We start from the raw sequence: 18,560 nt of genomic DNA on the forward strand, positions 1-18,560 counted from the left end.
TTGAACTAGTAGATTTTGTCTGTAACAATCTAAACTCTGCATGCTTGAAGCTTATGCTCTTGGGCAAATTCTGCCCCCAAATTGTAAAGCAAACTTTGCATGTGAATAAAAACTGCACACAATGTTCCTTGGAAATGCACCATGCAAACAGATATCTGAGCAGAGGGTTGACACAAGGACCAAGATTTTCAAGAGAGATTTTTGGGAGGCCCTACTTAAGATCTTTTAAAGGGGCCTGATTTTCATATGGCATTTTTTGACTATCAGGCACCTTTTAGGTGTCTTTAGCTTGGCATCCAGAATCTGTAATCACTTTTGAAAACCTTGGCCAGAGGTTAAAGCATAAAGAAGGAATGAGATCTCCCTCGTTCCAGATCAAATGAGGTGAAGTAGGACTCTATTGGTTCCAGTGGTGAGGAATGAAATCAATGAGAATTGCAGGGGGTCATCACCTTTTACTACTTGGTAATTAGTTGTGCTTCATAATTTGAAAGCAACATAAAACTTAATAAAGTAGCAACAGTGTTTGCTACAGGAGAGTTGGTTTGTGTGTGGGAGGGAGTTGCATGAATCGAGTGGTCAGAGGGAGAAGAGAAGCATTGTAAAGAAGGCTTTGTCTACGCTTGGTGGCGTGGAACGTCTACATTCCACCATAAGTGTAGACATAGCCAAAGTGTCCATACTTTTACTTACACACACACACACACACACACACACAAAGAGTAAGCATGTGTGACCACAAGGTGAAAAAACACAGCGAACTTCCACACTTCAGTGAAACTTCTGCAGGAAAGGTTTGAGCAAAGCAAAGGTGAAGTTGCATTTACTTTCAGTAAGGCAAGGGGTGAAAGGAAAGATCAATTCTCTTAAAAAAAAGACTACATTATTGTGACCTCAGGACTTTTAAGATCACGCCAACAGTGCCCACATGGGAGAGTTACAATGCTGCTATTCACACCCCTATAGTCCAAACTGCAGGGCAGTGTAGACATGTCCCTTGTTCAGCAAACACAAATCTGATACAAACATCAGCAAGGTTGACCAAATATTCAGTTCATTTAACATGAGCATATGAGCCCAAGTAATATTTTCCTTGAGAAGCTACAAGAAGCTCCCCTATAGTCCAGCAGACCTCCCACATTGTTATTAAAGAGATATGATGAAATGGGACTGCCTTCTATTCACTGAGGCTTACAGGTAAAACAATGAAATAAAGGTACTCCCTGCTCCTGGATAACACAACCCACATTTTATTTGCAACATTATAAGTCTGGAAGAACTGACCAGAAATATTTTGCAAATAAGTGGATCCTTGTAAAGTAAAAAACAACTGACAAGTGCTGTACTAAGGAAAAAATGAGTTACGTTTAAAATCTGCAGTGCCTTCACCAACAATCACTAATCAAAATGACTCAACTTTCCAGCACTTATTAGGATCACCCTGCAACTCAACAGATCCCAGGCTGTATTTCTTGTTGGCCCATCATTATGAACTTTGTGGCACTGCTATAGACAAAATTTGCAATAATCTGTTTTGACAAAACAAGAAGCAAAGAAAGCCTGATGCACTTTTCTCAAGAAAGTGGAATTTATATTTAGGACAACCTCAGGGAAACAGGAGATCTCAGTGAGGGTTACAGCTCTGATGATGTCCTGGGCTGACTGGGCTCTCTTTCCTTTCTAGGTCATATTGACGTGAGGCACAGAGACAGCTCTGAAATCTGCCAAAGCACCACCCAGCAAGTGCCAGTCTGTAGCAGAATTCCATGCTCCTGTAGTATGGCAGCCCACTCAGCAGCAGAATAATAGGCACAGTGCACTGTGCCTTTAATAAAGTTTGGTTTCATGTAACCCTTTCTTGTTATTTCCCTAATTAAAAATAAACCTTCAAGCAGTGGACCTTTAGCAGATGTCTATATATCTATATATAAAATAGCATGTTCCTTATCACAGTGTTTTAGGGTGTCCGAATATTTTGTGTGTTTTATGAGTCTTTTCAACAGGATTCATTCAAGTTGGATATGGTATTGATAGTTGTGCACTGAAATGCCCAAACCACATAGGGCACCACCCATAAACCCACGAGTATAGAAATAACTTGACTCATGAGCCTAAAAAGAGCAATCCAAGGCACAAAGCATGAAAGATGGAAAACCACGAAGAAAGAGGAGAGGAAGGGTGAGGAAAGAAAATATACTTCTTTCCTTGTCAATAGATCATGGCTTTTTATTGACCTAGAAATAACTCAAGCACATAGTAAAGAACATTAAGTCAAAATGTATTTGAATTTTCTGCTTACCTCACGTGGCCCACTCCCATCCAGCAGTGAAGTTTTTGTACAGGGAACATGTGACAATTTACCTTATTTAGTGGAAGCCGGAAATGTCCTAACTTGTTTTGCATACAGGAGATCACTGGTTTGAATTTCAGGCAGTATACTAGGAACGCCATAGACATAAAACCGACATCTTTTAGTGACTGGATTATGTTGGGCTAATATCTGACAAAAATGGGCTCAAGATGCACACTCAAGAGAAGCCCCAGTTTAAAACTGGCGATGCAACTGCTGCAATCACTTGATCACATTCTGATATTTTCCAAATATACATGGGATGAAAATCCTGGCTCCATTGAAGTCAATGGAAATTTCGCCATAGACATAAATGGGCCAGGATTTCATCCTGAACACCCCTCTCTGCAAGTTTCTTGAGGGCACTTTGTTCACAGGACCTGAGCAGAACTGGTAGACATCAGCTGTGATGGACATGGCCACCATTTAGCTCCTGGCAGATGAGCAGATATAAGGAAAATGTGGGACATCACAACTATACACCAAAGAGTCACCTCCAAAGGTGAAGGCAAGACCTGGAAGTTATATGTTCCCCTAGATGTGTTTGGCTTGTTCTTGGGGGCAGGAAGGTTGCATTTACTCTGGGCCTATCACTCCATGTCTTAGGACTTGTGTGGAGTTTTCTTCCTTCAGCGCAGAATGATGGCCAGGACACTTGGAGTTATTCCATACACATCTCAAAAAGCACTCTAGAGTACATAGGGCCAAATACACAGAACGTTGCTTCCTTTTGTGCACAAGCAGAAACCAGCGTATGTACTGCTGAAGCACTGAAAGTTGCTGACATGTGAGATGGAATCCACATGTGCAAAACACACTGGAACAAGAGGTTTACATGCATGTGAATTCCCTGTGCACTGTGTTTGGGTGAGAAAATTAGACTGTGCACAAAAGGAATACATGGGTTGATAACCCTTTGAAAATCAGATTCCTAATCTCCCCAGAGGCAGCCAACTTCCACAGTTGAAAAGGACCTTGGCTTAAAAATGTCATTTTAAGTAAAAGTTGTGTTTTATCTGTGCGAAAACAACAGGCACATGAAAAGAAAAATAGTCAGACTTTATTGTGTTTATATGAAAAAGCCACAACAACAAAGAACAACTTTGCCAAGTAACTGTATGATGCTTTTTCCTCAGCGAAAGATGCTGTAGTGCATCATAGTTCTGGGGTAGCCAGAAGTCGGAGGGTAAATCTAGCATGCTGAGTCACTTGCTCTTGATTCACGTATTCAGCAGTTTAGAAGTGCAACTGGGAGACTACGAATAGAAGGCAGATTGAGTAAAAATCAGGGAAGCAACTCTGGAGGAGAACCTCTCAAAGGTCACCATCAGATTGAAAATAATTACAGTGATGACATGGTAGACATCATACAGAATGGAAATAAGGAGAAGATTTATCTGAAACCTTATCCATCTGAGTCATGTTGCCTTAGGCATGCAATATTTGTAGTGCATTTTTCAGTAGAGTTTTGTTTCACTTGTTTAGCTAGTTGTAACTAGCTTAAAAATACATTTTAAATATGCTGTTTTGTTTTATTAGAGTCCTAAAGTTGGCAACTCACAACAGCTAAAGTGCCTGCCAGGCATCAATTTTCTTTGCTGATAATTTGTAACAGTTACACAAAAGAATTACCAAATGCTATTGGACCATGGATTCATTTAATCTAATATCCATCTCCAACAGTGGTCAATGCTACATGCTTCACAAGACGGTGCAAGAACCCTGAAACGTACTATTATGGAGTAACTTATCCATAACAGAAACTTCATCCTGTCCCCAGGCAGTTAATGGTTGACTTATGCCATGAATCAGGTGGATTTATATCTTTTATAATTTTATCTTAATTATGTGACTGTCAGTCTACCCATCCCCATATATAGATATTATATATAAAATACATTAAAATGTTCTTTAGGTTGCAAAGTCAAGCACTTGAAAGTTAGGAAACGCCAAGTTTATGCTTTCTTGTACAACCTTAGTGTGGCCCCCTTGTGCATCCATCCTGTGAGCTGAATGGAGTAGGGTCCTGTGGAAATAAATAACTTGAGCATGTAATTAAAGACTGTATGCTCAATAATGCATATGCCCCAAGGTGAGGAGAAAAGTTTGCATGAATACTATAAATCTCTCCCCTTTGCTGCTGGTACAGAGGGACAGCGCTATGGACCCTTTTGGTGGCTAGCACACTTCTTGCTCTAACCCACAGTTCTCCTTGTTCTCAGGGAACCTGCAGGGACTGCACAGTTGTGACCTGAACTTGTGCTGAAGAGACAAAGTCAAATGTACTCACGTAGCCAGCCATGAGTTCCCCCTTCGCTGTGTGATAGCAACATGACAAGTAGAGCAGGACAAAACAAACGTTCAGAATTTTGAATTTTAATAATAAATGTTACTGGTTTTTTTAAATGAATTTTTTTGACCCAGTCTGTAGCTGGCTGAAAACATCTTTTTAAATGTCACCAAAAGTTGTCTAATTTTTTTATGTTTCTGACATTAACATTATGCAGAAAAATTTCACTGAAAAACCAACTTCCAGAAAATTTCAAGCAGCTTTGGATTACAAGTGAGTGATCATCAGGGGAGCTACAGTAGCAAATCAGCCCATTACTTAATCTGATCTATTGTCCAACCCTCAAAGTCACCATTATCTGGTGCTTCAGATGAAGGGAAAAGTGACCCTATCTTAAAATAGAGATTTCAGACATTTTCCGTTTATTATAATGCATCTCATACCTGCTGGTGTTCCTCAAAAGCACCCCCTACTCTGAGCCCCTCTGAACTGCTCGGGGCTGAAAGCACACCCTTTGGATCCTGCCATTTTTCAGAATCACTCAGAGCATGTCACTCATTCAGTAGCATGCTTCCCTGAAGCATCAGCTTTCAAGGCCAATCTTCACAGGAGGCTTGATTCAGCAAGGTACTTAGTAACTATAGGCATCTGAGCTGGCTTCAGTGGGACAACTTGTGCTTAAATTTAAGCATGTGCATAAGTACCTTGGTGAATCAGGGTAAGAATGATTAGCATAGTTAAGGAGAGGCTAGTTAATAACTTCAGAGTATAATGAACCCTAACAGTTATCTGGGCTAATATGAATATCCAAGAGTCAGAAGCAAGGACAGGTGCAGTCCCCAATCATTTACTGGGCTATTGGGAAAGTTATGACAGGTTGCTCAGAGTTGGGGGGAGGGGAAAGCGGTTTTTATTAATCTGGGCTCTTGTTTGGTTAAAATGCCCAGTCAGAGAAGATTCAGTGAGAAAAATATCCCAATGTTCAAAATCCTCAAAGTTAGCTGGGACTTGTGCATTTTTCTGAAGTGACTCAGTGCTATTGATCATCAACTGATGTGAACAGCCCCAGGTTTTAATTGATCATTTTACAATTATTCTTCTCCCTAAAGCTTCAATGACACATCAAACTCACCCAGTGTTTAAAAGCTCTAAAGGCCAGATATAATAATAACCCATTCAAAATATACTCTACTAAACAACCAGATTAGACTGAGAATTCCTCTGGGAAGAGATTATATCCATGAAAATTAGGAAAAGGTCAAATGTATGTTACAGTTTATGGCTAATCTGGCTCATCATTGATTACACTGAACCACAAACATGTTCTAAATACACAGCTCGCCTTCTCTAAATACATTTGCAATATATTATATGTTAGTATGTTATATTATATGTTAGTATTATGATTTACCATATTCCTTTAGTGAGTAGTGGTCCACATCATGGACCAGGGTCCCATGGCACTAAGCACTATACCAATGTGCATTTATTTTATATTTATAAAAATGCTACGAAATACAACTGGTTAAAAAAAAAGCTGATTCTTGGAGACAGGGCGGTGGTGCCTTTACTGAGGTCTCTGCGTATTACAATTCATGACCATCTTTTCCAGGTAAGCAAGACTGGAGCATATTTTGTAAACAAAGTATACAAGAATACACCTGGTCTCTGCATTGCTTATTTCTGCTCCCAAGAGAAAGTGACCTAGTATTCCCTGAAATCTCAGCAAGGGAGCAAAATCTTCCTCCATGCCATCCTACTGCATGCCCCAATGATGAGCCCGAATGAACAGATCACACAAGCAATATCTTAGAATCATCCATGTGGAAGCCAGCCACTTGGATATACAGATTAATTATTCAGTGATGCAATCCCTAGGACATTCATGTAAATTGGTCACCAGAGTGAGCCAATCAAGCCTATGAATCAAACAGAAACATAAATATGAAGTTAATTAATCAATTCAGTTCTTGCAAATGTACAAGATACCTCTGGGAGCTGCACACCTCCTGCATTGCCAAGTGTACCTGGCACGTTTGAAGCAAATCAAAATGTCATTTAATATGCTACTTAAAACACTGACAAAGAATCTGGCAAGTGAAGGGTAGCAATTAAAGGGTTAAGGCATTTTATTTAAGGATTACATGTTTGAACAAAGTTTTTCTAATGGTTCATATCAAATGGAGGTTTCTAGAAAAATCAGACCTCGTTTTTAAAGTTTTCCCTTTTTCAACAACAAAGTTGTTGAAATATTTTATTCAAATTCAGTCTGTGTTTTGAGAAGCTCCAATGATCTTTTAAGGCATGCATTTAGTGAAGCTCTAGGCAAGGGTCAACACATTTCCAATACAAACCAAAATCCCACACAGATACATGTGTCTGCCGTCATTTTCCTTACGAACACAGAGATCATTATTTTTAAAAATGTTATTATTTAGCGTTCACTGTCCATGCATGATTTTAATTTTGCTGTCCATTTGAATTTAGCCAAACTGTTCCAGGCCACCGGAAGGCACATCTTTGACCACAAGTCTGCTTCCCAGTTTTCCACCCCAAACTGCTGATGTGCAAAAGCTGTTAAGAAATTCTTGCAATGCCTTTTTTTTTAATAAGGGGGAAAGTTCTTCCTATAATTTCCCCCTCCTCAAAACATGGCTGAATCAATTTCATTCCAAGTTTACACACACGTGCGAAAATTAACTTTGAGACAGAAACCAAGCCTGAAAGACTTTCAAGTCATAAGTTTCACAAAGTTAAAAACATTTGGGCAAAGGGTCTTTATAACACAATTAGGTCATCCTTAACAATAGGTGTTGCTATGCATTTCACTTGTAACATATGTTTAATAGAAACAATGCTGGTAGAAGGTGGAGAGAAGTTTGAGGAGCTGGCAGGAATTCTGACTTCTGCTTCCACTGAAGGTGTTAGCTCTCCAGTTGTCAAGGTAGTGCACAATCTAGGAGTCATGCTGGACTTTCTGCTATTTCTATATACCCAAACAATAGCAGCAGCCAGAAATTCCATTTTTTGTTTAAGTAGGAATCTGAGCTTACGCCTACCAGACATGGATTTAACCACCAGGATCGAGGTCTCCCACAGCTGCAGGCTAAACACGGAGCTGATGGTAGCTGTGGGAACATACTTAACCTTCATCTCTTCCAACAGGCATAAATATAGCTATATAGACAGGAAAGAGATACATCACACAGGCTCCCAACCCAATACAGGATTCTGTTGCTAGAGCCACGTGTCTTTGATTTGGGGCAAGAAGCTACCTTCAAGCTTGCCTCTGTCTGTAAAACCCATTTTGACAGCTGTGGTCAATGGAAACACGATGGATGACAGAGGTAAAGGTGAAATGCAGCTGGTTCAGTTATGGACCTCTACCACCAGAGATCAGGATGTGCTAACATGCCTTGCCTCTTCTAGAACATACTGCAAGATTTATCTGTTTGCAAAATGCATGCTGGGGTATAAGCAACCACAGAAACGCTGGTAAACTATCTTCTCCAGGAAACAAACCAGAGAAAAAACTTTGAATGTAAAGATCCTCAAAATCTATGGAAGACTGGAAAGCATGCTTCCTTTGGGCTATTTATTTTTAAAATTGTGTATATGGTGTCTAGATGCCATGGTGACCAAAGCATTTTAAATGCATAACATGACAGCTTAGCTAGATAAGACACACACACACAGGATAATTTAATGGTATGCAACAAAGCAGATGCTGTATTTTTCCTTTGAAGTGCAGGTAGAAAAGCATAGTGGCAATATATAATACCATGTCAACTTAATCTGACAAACACATTTTGGTTATTTTCTCCAGCCTCTAGTTCAGGAAGCCAAGGGGGAAATAAACACAAGCTGACTCAACATTCACCGCGAACATTCTGCTTACATATCTATCACAGTTAAGCAGTTTTTGGCTTATTTTGGTTCCAGAGATAAAACAAAAAGCAATACCAAGGGGTTCTGAAGTGCCTGCCGCTTCCCAGTGGTGCTGTTGAGTAACTGTTCTCGCTTCGTCAAATGAGTCAAGCCAACCTAATTCCTTGTCAGATTGAATTTGTTTTCCAACAGGTGAGAGGCCAAACTTGGTGTCTCCATAAATATATACATTCTCCTTGTAAATAATTCTCAATTGCGCTCAAAAGAGCACAGCTGCATCCACTCCCTCTTCTATAAAGGTCTGCGTAAGCAGGGCTACATCCTTTTTTCCTCCAGCTCTGCTATAAAGGACTTCAGTCTGGAACAAAAATAAGGATTTTGTGTCTTTTATATTCCATATTTCACTTCTGCCTGGCTGCTTTTAGCAGAGGTTGTGTGCCAAGATGTCTGCCACTAGCATCACTGTGTCTCCCTTGCCTGTTGCAACCCCCTGGCTTCCGCCATACGTCCGCCTCTTCTGGTGGAATATTCTTTCCTTCACACCAACAAATTCGCCCAGAGTGTGTCCTGGTCTGCTGGTACCTAATCCTCGAAAGATGTGTTTGTAGTCTAAGAGCTATTGAAAGTGCCATTCTATTCTGCTGAAGTCAGGCATCATCTATCTAACCCGTTCCCTCACACTGCCTTTTTTCCTTTTTAATTTATACAAAAAAAATTGAAGCCCTCCAACCAAATGTACTCCTCTTACTCAAAATACAAACACTGCTCATTTCAAATTTACTTATAAGGCCTCATTTGCCAAGCTCGAGCCCAAGAGGTTTCTTTATGCCAGAGTTAACCAACTGAAAACAGGGTTTTACAGTAGAAAAGCCATCTCAGTCCTTATATTTAGTGTTCCTATGTATTACTAGAGTGTTCCAAAAGACCTAGAAGAATAAGGGGTTCCTATGCTGCAACCGTATAGGACACTGAAGATCTGATGTCAGCTCAGTAGCCACCTGAGTAAAATATATTTTGCCCATAGCTAAAAATCACTTTCCATTTCCAAAATTTAAAAACTAGATGGGGAGGATGCCCCCAGTGCAGCTTCCTACTGGCCAAATCCTTCCACCCTTGGCCACACCGAGGAGTACTTTACTCCACAGGTTCAAAATCAAATTCAGTAGCAGAATCTGGCCCTAAGCAAACCCTGAAAACAAACCAGTAGAGCCTCAGGTTAAAAGCTGAAATGACAGTCCTGCAATGCAATCTGCTAGCAGAGACACCTGCATCCATGCAGAATGCCTCTGACTTCTCTACAGCTCAGCATGGACACAGGTGTAGGAAAGCAGCTTGCATAGCAGTATTAGAGACTGATGCACCTGCAATTTGTACCTAACAATTTAATGTTAAAAGCATCAGAGTGGCACTAGCCCAGTGTCACATTATCTCACTAGTGCAGGATTCTAAGCAGTGCAGCGTACTGCTTCTCTGATCCCATGATCTCTTATCAGAAAAATAAGAGTACACGCAGCGAAGTTTCAAATGAAGACAGATTTATTTACAGAGCTTTGCCACTATGAGAAACACTTAACAGGGGGGAAGATGTTAAGCATACAGATGACGGGGTGGGGGGGGACGGGACAAACAAAATTGCTACATACTATATTGACAGGAGTGTGCAAATATTCCATACAGGGGATCTCACTCCCTCTTGCTCATATCCTATCCAGCAAGCCTAACGGTGAGTTAGGTTTTACAGGACACTTGGCTACCACTACATCCATTCACAAATCAAATCATTTCCTTTTTAAAAATATAAAACATTAGTGAGCTTGTTCCAGCTTCTTCTAGTTTTAATCGGTAAGGGCATTTTTACTTGGAGGAAAAGGGGAATGGAGAACTCTTCAGTGGTCTTCAAATCCCTTCTATTTAAAAAAAAAATCAATTCTTTTTCAATCACCAATGAAACCAATGGGATTCTACTTGCAACAAAGGTTGCAATTCAAAGTGGATCAGATAGGGACACTAGTCCAGGTTGCCTTCTCCCATGGGAAAAATGCACCAGGGGAGTCAACAGGGAGGAAATCTTTGTAACATTTCATACAGATTGTTCCATCTGGAGGTCTCAGATTTCATACACCTGCCCTACCTGCTACAGAATGGGCAGGGCTTCAACCACCAGAACTCTCAGATTATTGGGATCTATTGTAGATCTCCTCTTGCATGGTTCTTTCAGAAATCTCATCCCTTCCCCTCCCTGTATACTATGTGTGTCCATGGGATGTGTGGAGAGAGAGTGATAGTGCCATGGAAGCAGCTTGTTATGGAGGAAAAGAGCCGCACACAGATCCAGGGTGGGGGCAGATGATGTGCCATCAGGACTATTCTCAAATGGATTGAAAAGACTGGACAAAGCATCATAAATGACAATATATTCTGTCAAGGGAAGATGACTCGAGTAGCCCAAGGATTGTTGATAAGATCAGTTTTACAACTTTATGAATGATCTGAAAGAATAGTAAACTACACATTAATGATATTGAGAGAGGGTATTAAACTGGGAGCTGTTACAAACACCTGTTAGGACAGAGAAAAAAATGTAAAGGAGTCTAGAGAGATTAGAAACATGGGCAGAAAATAGCCAAATGAGATACCATGGGAAAATGCATCCAGTGACAAACAGGAAACAAAGCTTGATAAGCAGTCACATTGAAAGAGACTTAGGGGTGATGCAGTGCAGCAAATTGGACAAAAGTTGGCTATGGGATGTGGGTGCAAAAAATAATCAATGTACTTTGGGGCTGCATGCACAAATTATCACGTCACAGAGCCGGGAGCTGATAGTCTATTTGGCTGTGGTGAAAACACAGATGGTATCCTTCTTTCAGTTCTGGGCACCACATTAGAAAAAAATATTTACAAATTGGAAGGGATTCAGAGAAGAGCAACAAAAATAATCTGGGGGTTAAGAGGGACTGCCTTGTGAAGAAAGATGGAAATGCATTCAACATGTGTAGCTAGGGTAGAGCTGCAACAAAGGCCCTGACCCAGGCTACCTGCCTAGCCAGCAGTCTACAACTATTTGAAGGGTGTTCATTCCAAGAAGAGAGAGAAATTACTTAGAGTTACATGAGGAAGTAAGTAATAGGATGCATTTAAGGAAACTGTAGGTGAATAGGAACAACACTGTGACAATGTGATCTATTATGCAGATAAATAGTGTCCCCCAAGGAAGAAGAGAAAGGCTCTTGGGTTGAGACTTTTAAAACAAGACTGGAGTAAATTCTAGAAAATGTGCAGTGTTGTGATTATTAGTTATTTCAGTGCCAATTATATGGAACCATGGTGCATTGGCATGGGATGGACTGCATGACCTAACACAGTGGTTCTCAACCAGCGGTACACAAACCGCTGGGAGTATGCAGAAGACTTCCAGGGGGTACATCAGCTCATCTAGATATTTACCTAGGTTTACAACCGGCTACATAAACAGCCCCAGCGAAGTCAGTACAAACTAAAATTTCATACAGATGACTTGATTCTGCCCTATATACAGTAGACTGAAATGTAAGTAAGTACAATATTTATATTCCAATTGATTTATTTTATAATTTTATGGTAAAAATGAGCAGCACAATTTTTCAGTAATAGTGTGCAGGGATACTTGTATTTTTAGGTCTGATTTTGTAAGCAAGTAGTTTTCAAATGAGGCGAAATTTGCGGGTATGCAAGACAAATCAGCCTCCTGAAAGAGGTAGAGTAGTCTGGAAAGGTTGAGAATCACTGATGGTCTTTTCTGTCTCTAACTTTTATGATACTCTGCTCCCTTTCTCACATATAATCCCTTTGAAAGGCCCCAAGGCTTTAGGATTTTTGCATGGTAAGGGACTTCATCATAAAGGATTACATTTTGTTGGAGCAGTTCACATGTAAGAACCGATGACCACTCAGTTACAGCCACTTCATTAAAATGAAAGCTACTATGACAGCTTTTGACATATAAATCTCTTATTTATCCACAGAGCAGGTACCCCACAGAGGATCTCAAGCTGGGGGTGTGCCCTTTGGGGGGCACTGAATGTATTTGGGGGCACATGAGAAGGGGCGGTACATTTACTTGTGTGGCGGGAGCAGGTGAAGGGGCATAAAGGACTACAGAAATGAAGGAGACACAATCAAATAAGTTTGAGACTCCCTGCCAAAGGTGGTGCCCATATGAGCTTCCTCAGTCAGAAGCGACAATATGACGTGAGTCACATGCAAGGCACGGCCATTTTTCATTCACATGAGCACAAAGGTGAGAAAAAAATATCTGCATGTACATGGAAAAACAGAGTCCCATGAATCATGATGGACAAGAATATGCATGACATGAAGCAGACTGCAGTATAATTGTGCCCGAGTCAATGTGAGGATGAAAATGTCTTGCAGACGCGGCATGACTGGATGGGATGGAAAAGACACTCATGCAGTAACCTCTACTCCCCATACGACCCCTTCTCTGTGACTTCTTCCTGACCTGATGGACCATCCTCTGATGATAAAAGCAAGTGTGAGAAAGCCAAGAGTAGTAACATGGAGACACTTCTCCATGAAGCACTAGTCTGATACCATAAATGCATGTCACAAAGGTCAAACATTCAGACAATAGTGACTTCTTGTCACCATCGTACCTAAACTACCTTCAGACCAGTGACCCTGGTACCATCGTACCTAAACGACCTTCAGACCAGTGACAAGATTCAATATACCCCACTATTAAAGCTAAAGTAGAATCAATGAAACTTTTTAGAAAAAGATGCAGGTTTGTTCTGCTGATCACTGTCATAGTGAAGAGGGAGAAAAGTCCTGAAAATACAATATTCAAAAAGTATTATAAACATTGCTCAACATCCCCCAGATAACCTTATGTTTCCAGTTTAGTTAAATAATTGCGCTGCAGCAACTGTGCACTGGCTTTAACACAGTCAGTGCCAATTTAGGAATGACCCTTGTAAACCCAACCTAACCTGTCCAAAATTGGAAGAAGCAGAAACCTCATCATCCCCAAAGGAAACTGAAACAATGAGAATTCACTAGCTCAGTCCCCACAGTGTTGTTGCTAAGCTACTGTTCTCTCTATTAGCCTCACATATAACCTAGGGTTTAACTTGGCAGGCTCAAGGTTCTCAATGAATTGGTTCAGTTGTTACCATCACATCCACCCACCTAAGCACAAGAATTCCAAACGGTCAGAAAACATGGATATTAGTTAAAAAACAAACAAAAAAACCCCACACAGATGAAAATCATAGTATCCATGATTCCTGTGACAGCCATGTAAAAAATGCATCATTCTTATTATCAATCCCCTGAGCCAATACCCCAAGTCTAGAACATTTAAAAATTGTATTTAACTAGCATTTATGAGTGGACTTTATCTAGGTACTTATGTCCATTCCAACTCCATCGTATCGGAGCATTTAACATTTTTTATTATTGGGTGAGATTTTTAGAAGCACCTAAGAGCTGGAATACTAGCCTCACTGACTTTCAGTGGGACTTGTGCACCTAAATCCCCTAGGCATTCTCCCCTTCTCGTTATTACCTGTATTGCAGTAACACCTATAGGCCCCCCACTGACACCAGGGCCCCGTTGTGCCAGGCACTATACAAACAGGTAGCAAGAGAATCCCTGTCACAAGGATCTTACAATCTAAACAAACAAGGGGTGGGAGAAAAGGATACAACATGGTAGTAGAAGATTGAGAACAGAGGCACAATGAGATTAAGTGACTTACCCACAGTCGCAGTCAGTCAGCTGCCAGTCAGCAGCAAAGGCAAGAATTGAACCCCGGTCTCCTGAGTCCCAGTGCAGTGCCTTAAGAATCAGAGTATACCCTGGCCTCCTGTTTATTCTCCAATGAAAAAGTGACATTTATAAAACAAAACCACTTGGAAAAATGCTTTTTAGGTCTGATTGGTCTGCAGCATGAAAGAAAACTGGGTTTTACATTCTGATAAATGCCTTTCGTGGTCTTGTCCATAAAATCTCTACCCTCTCTCAAGTGCCTCCTCCAAACTCACATGATACCTACTAGAAAATGTCAACTGATAATGGCTGCATAGAAGGCCCATGAGGATTGTTGATACCTATTTAAAAAGACTGTAGTGCTTTCTTCCTCTCCTTTCCCTTTCATATGTTGCTTGTCATCTGAGCTTATGAACTCTCTCCAAACAAGTAATAACATCCCTCCCCAAACAGTGGCTAACACTCATGATATAGTGAACAGACCTATGAATCTGCCTGTCATGACCACATACTTCTGGGCTGGCACCTAGATGGATGACCTAAAGAGGGGGAGGAGAAACATCTCATTGCCCTCTTTCCAAGCCCTTCTTAAAATTTCTCCTCTGCCACAAGGCCAACACAAATCTCAATAATAGTTAGGCTGCTGGTGTGCTATGACCACTGCTTTTCATGTTGATCATTCTCATTATTTTCTTATTTTCCTGCACCTTTCTGACTGTATTCGCCTGCCCTGTTGTCTCATACATAGATTGTAAGCTCTTTGGGTCAAAAATTGTCTTTTTGTTGTCCTTTTGTACAATGCTTAGCACAATGGGGTCCTGGTCTAGGGCTCCTAGATGTTACTGTTATGATACTTGTAAAATGGGGGTAGTGTGGGGGGGAAGAGGGACAGATAATGAAGAATCCAGAGCATCAGCCAGAGAGGGAGTTCATGCCTGACTAATCTAATCGCCTTCTATGATGAGATTACTGATTCTGTGGATGAAGGGAAAGCAGTGGATGTATTGTTTCTTGACTTTAGCAAAGCTTTTGACACTGTCTCCCACAGTATTCTTGTCAGCAAGTTAAAGAAGTATGGGCTGGATGAGTGTACTATAGGGTGGGTAGAAAGTTGGCTAGATTGTCGGGCTCAACGGGTAGTGATCAATGGCTCCATGTCTAGTTGGCAGCCGGTGTCAAGTGGAGTGCCCCAGGGGTCGGTCCTGGGGCCGGTTTTGTTCAATATCTTCATAAATGATCTGGAGGATGGTGTGGATTGCACTCTTAGCAAATTTGCGGATGATACTAAACTGGGAGGAGTGGTAGATACGTTGGAGGGCAGAGATAGGATATAGAGGGACCTGGACAAATTGGAGGATTGGGCCAAAAGAAATCTGATGAGGTTGAACAAGGACAAGTGCGGAGTCCTGCACTTAGGATGGAAGAATCCCGTGCACCGCTACAGACTAGGGACCGAATGGCTAGGCAGCAGTTCTGTGGAAAAGGACCTAGGGGTTACAGTGGACGAGAAGCTGGATATGAGTCAGCAGTGTGCCCTTGTTGCCAAGAAGGCCAATGGCATTTTGGGATGTATAAGTAGGGGCATAGCCAGCAGATCGAGGGACGTGATCGTTCCCCTCTATTCGACATTGGTGAGGCCTCATCTGGAGTACTGTGTCCAGTTTTGGGCCCCACACTACAAGAAGGATGTGGATAAATTGGAGAGAGTCCAGCGAAGGGCAACAAAAATGATTAGGGGTCTGGAACACATGAGTTATGAGGAGAGGCTGAGGGAACTGGGATTGTTTAGTCTGCGGAAGAGAAGAATGAGGGGGGATTTGATAGCTGCTTTCAACTACCTGAGAGGTGGTTCCAAAGAGGATGGTTCTAGTCTATTCTCAGTGGTAGAAGATGACAGGACAAGGAGTAATGGTCTCAAGTTGCAGTTGGGGAGATTTCGGTTGGATATTAGGAAAAACTTTTTCACTAGGAGGGTGGTGAAACACTGGAATGCGTTACCTAGGGAGGTGGTAGAATCTCCTTCCTTAGAAGTTTTTAAGGTCAGGCTTGACAAAGCCCTGGCTGGGATAATTTAATTGGGGATTGGTCCTGCTTTGAGCAGGGGGTTGGACTAGATGACCTCCTGAGGTCCCTTCCAACCCTGATATTCTATGATTCTATGATCTAATTGTTCCAAAGTTTTTTTTCTTTTCCCGTTTGTCTTTATATTTGTCCTGAGATTAATTGATTATAATGCTGGTAAATGATTTGAGTGAAGGAGTCTTACTCTAATGAAACTGTGAAAGGATTATGTACTTGCTTTTTCAATTTCTCACTGAGAAAAAAAATCTAGCTTTTATCAGAATAAACCATGTTTAGAGAACACTAAAAGTCACTATATTCTCCCATTTTTATCTAGTAAAATACAGGCAATTACATTATGAAGCCTCATGCAAGCATGCATACATTTGTAGCTCTGCACCTTGAAATGAACATAGGAGCATTTATTTCAGTGAAGAGACCATCACACAGTCATGTAGTAAATACACTTTGCCTGATTACATACATAGACATGCTTGAACCTCACACAGCACACTGAAATAAGCATAGATGGTGTGTACGACTGTGGTTCAAGCCACGAAGTCTAACAAAAGTCTGCTTCATTAAGTATTTGAGTGCCGATCATCACGGCTTAATATGCACCTCTGCATAACATAACCAGCACCAACTGGCTCTTGCCAGAGCCTCTTAAAGGTATAGTTCCCCATCATGCATAATAAATACAAGGGTAATTACTCAGTCCTTGAAATGTGACGATACTTCCAATTACTGCTCTCACCTGAGGAGTGGGTGGAGGGTTGTGATGTGGACATGAGGACCAAGATCTTTAAAAGTTACTAGGGATTTGGGGTGTCTTATGTGGCATGTTTTAAATGGGCCTGATCTTCAGAAAACCGTGATCTTCTGTACTCTGTAAATCAGGTTTCCTTAAGATGTTTCAGATGGGACAGCCAAAAAATGAGGCACCTCCCATTACCAGTCACTCTTGAGAAATCCAATTGCCTAGCAACAGAGCTAGGACCACCAATGCATTTCACAACAGTCTTCAAACAGCCCAGGGTAGGCAATCTTTCCTGGTCAGTAGACAGTTATGCAGATTTGACCTACCAGTGTGCACTCCAGAGCCATCCTGTTCCCTGAGTAAATGAACGTTCTTTGTTTAAGAAAACCTGCTCTCTATAATAGCTTTGTACACAAGTGAAAAGCGAGCCTAACAGCGTCAAAATTCATCAGCTGCCTTCTATGAAAATAAAGTCTAAAAAAAAAAAAGCCATTTTTTGTACTTCCAAATAGCGTAAAAAGAAATGACATTAATGTTATTGAATCACAGCAGTTATATACATAGAAGGGCAGAAGGATCACTGACTCTGGAAAGCAGTACTGCAAAAAATCAGGCAGCCATTTTAGTATTAAACGAGAGAATGAAGCTTTTATTTAGGAAAAGCCACTTGACGAGGCACTTCATAGCTTGCTGCTTGAACCTACATTCATTTACATTTTCTCTACATTACACAGTTATTGACCAGATTACTGTGTAGTAGATCTTTTTCTCCATGCCGGTAATCCAAAATTTTTGGGCCTACTCCTAAAGACTTTAATCCAAGAAAACCACCGTTGGGGATTATTTGGCTTCATTCCTTGCAATGTATCATCAGGAGGTTTCTTCTCAGCATCACTTCCATTGTCAGCGCAACACTAGGAGTCAACAGCAGGGTCCAGTGGTATATTGAACCATGTGAGCAGCTCTTCTTGATTATATAACGATTGTATCAAATATGTGTTGTAATAAAACAATTTTGGAGGTGGTATGGGGATTGTACATACAATACAATGTTCAGAATAATGGGGATTTAATTAAAGGCACATGAGAGAATGGACACTGCTTCTACAATTAGACAATGACGTACATCTAAGGATTCTAATTCTCCCCATTTTTTCCCCCAGTGGTTGGCTTTTGGGAATGGTGGGGGAGGAGGGTAATTGGTCAGATTAACAGTGAGGAAGTGGGCTTTTAGACTGGAGCATGAATTAAAACAGTCACATAATGGCTAGTGTATGTGTGTTCTACATCCCTCTATTGGAGAGAACGTCTGAGCTACCCAAGTGTTTGAAACCACAATGCACTCAAGAAGCTGACTGGCTCACAGATCACTGTGCAGCCTCAACACTGCTCCAGGCAACTTCAGTCAGTTTATGGAGTCATTACTATACCTGGGAAA

This window comes from Natator depressus, chromosome 5 (assembly GCF_965152275.1).
Source record: "Natator depressus isolate rNatDep1 chromosome 5, rNatDep2.hap1, whole genome shotgun sequence".
Taxonomy (NCBI): Eukaryota; Metazoa; Chordata; order Testudines; family Cheloniidae; genus Natator; species Natator depressus.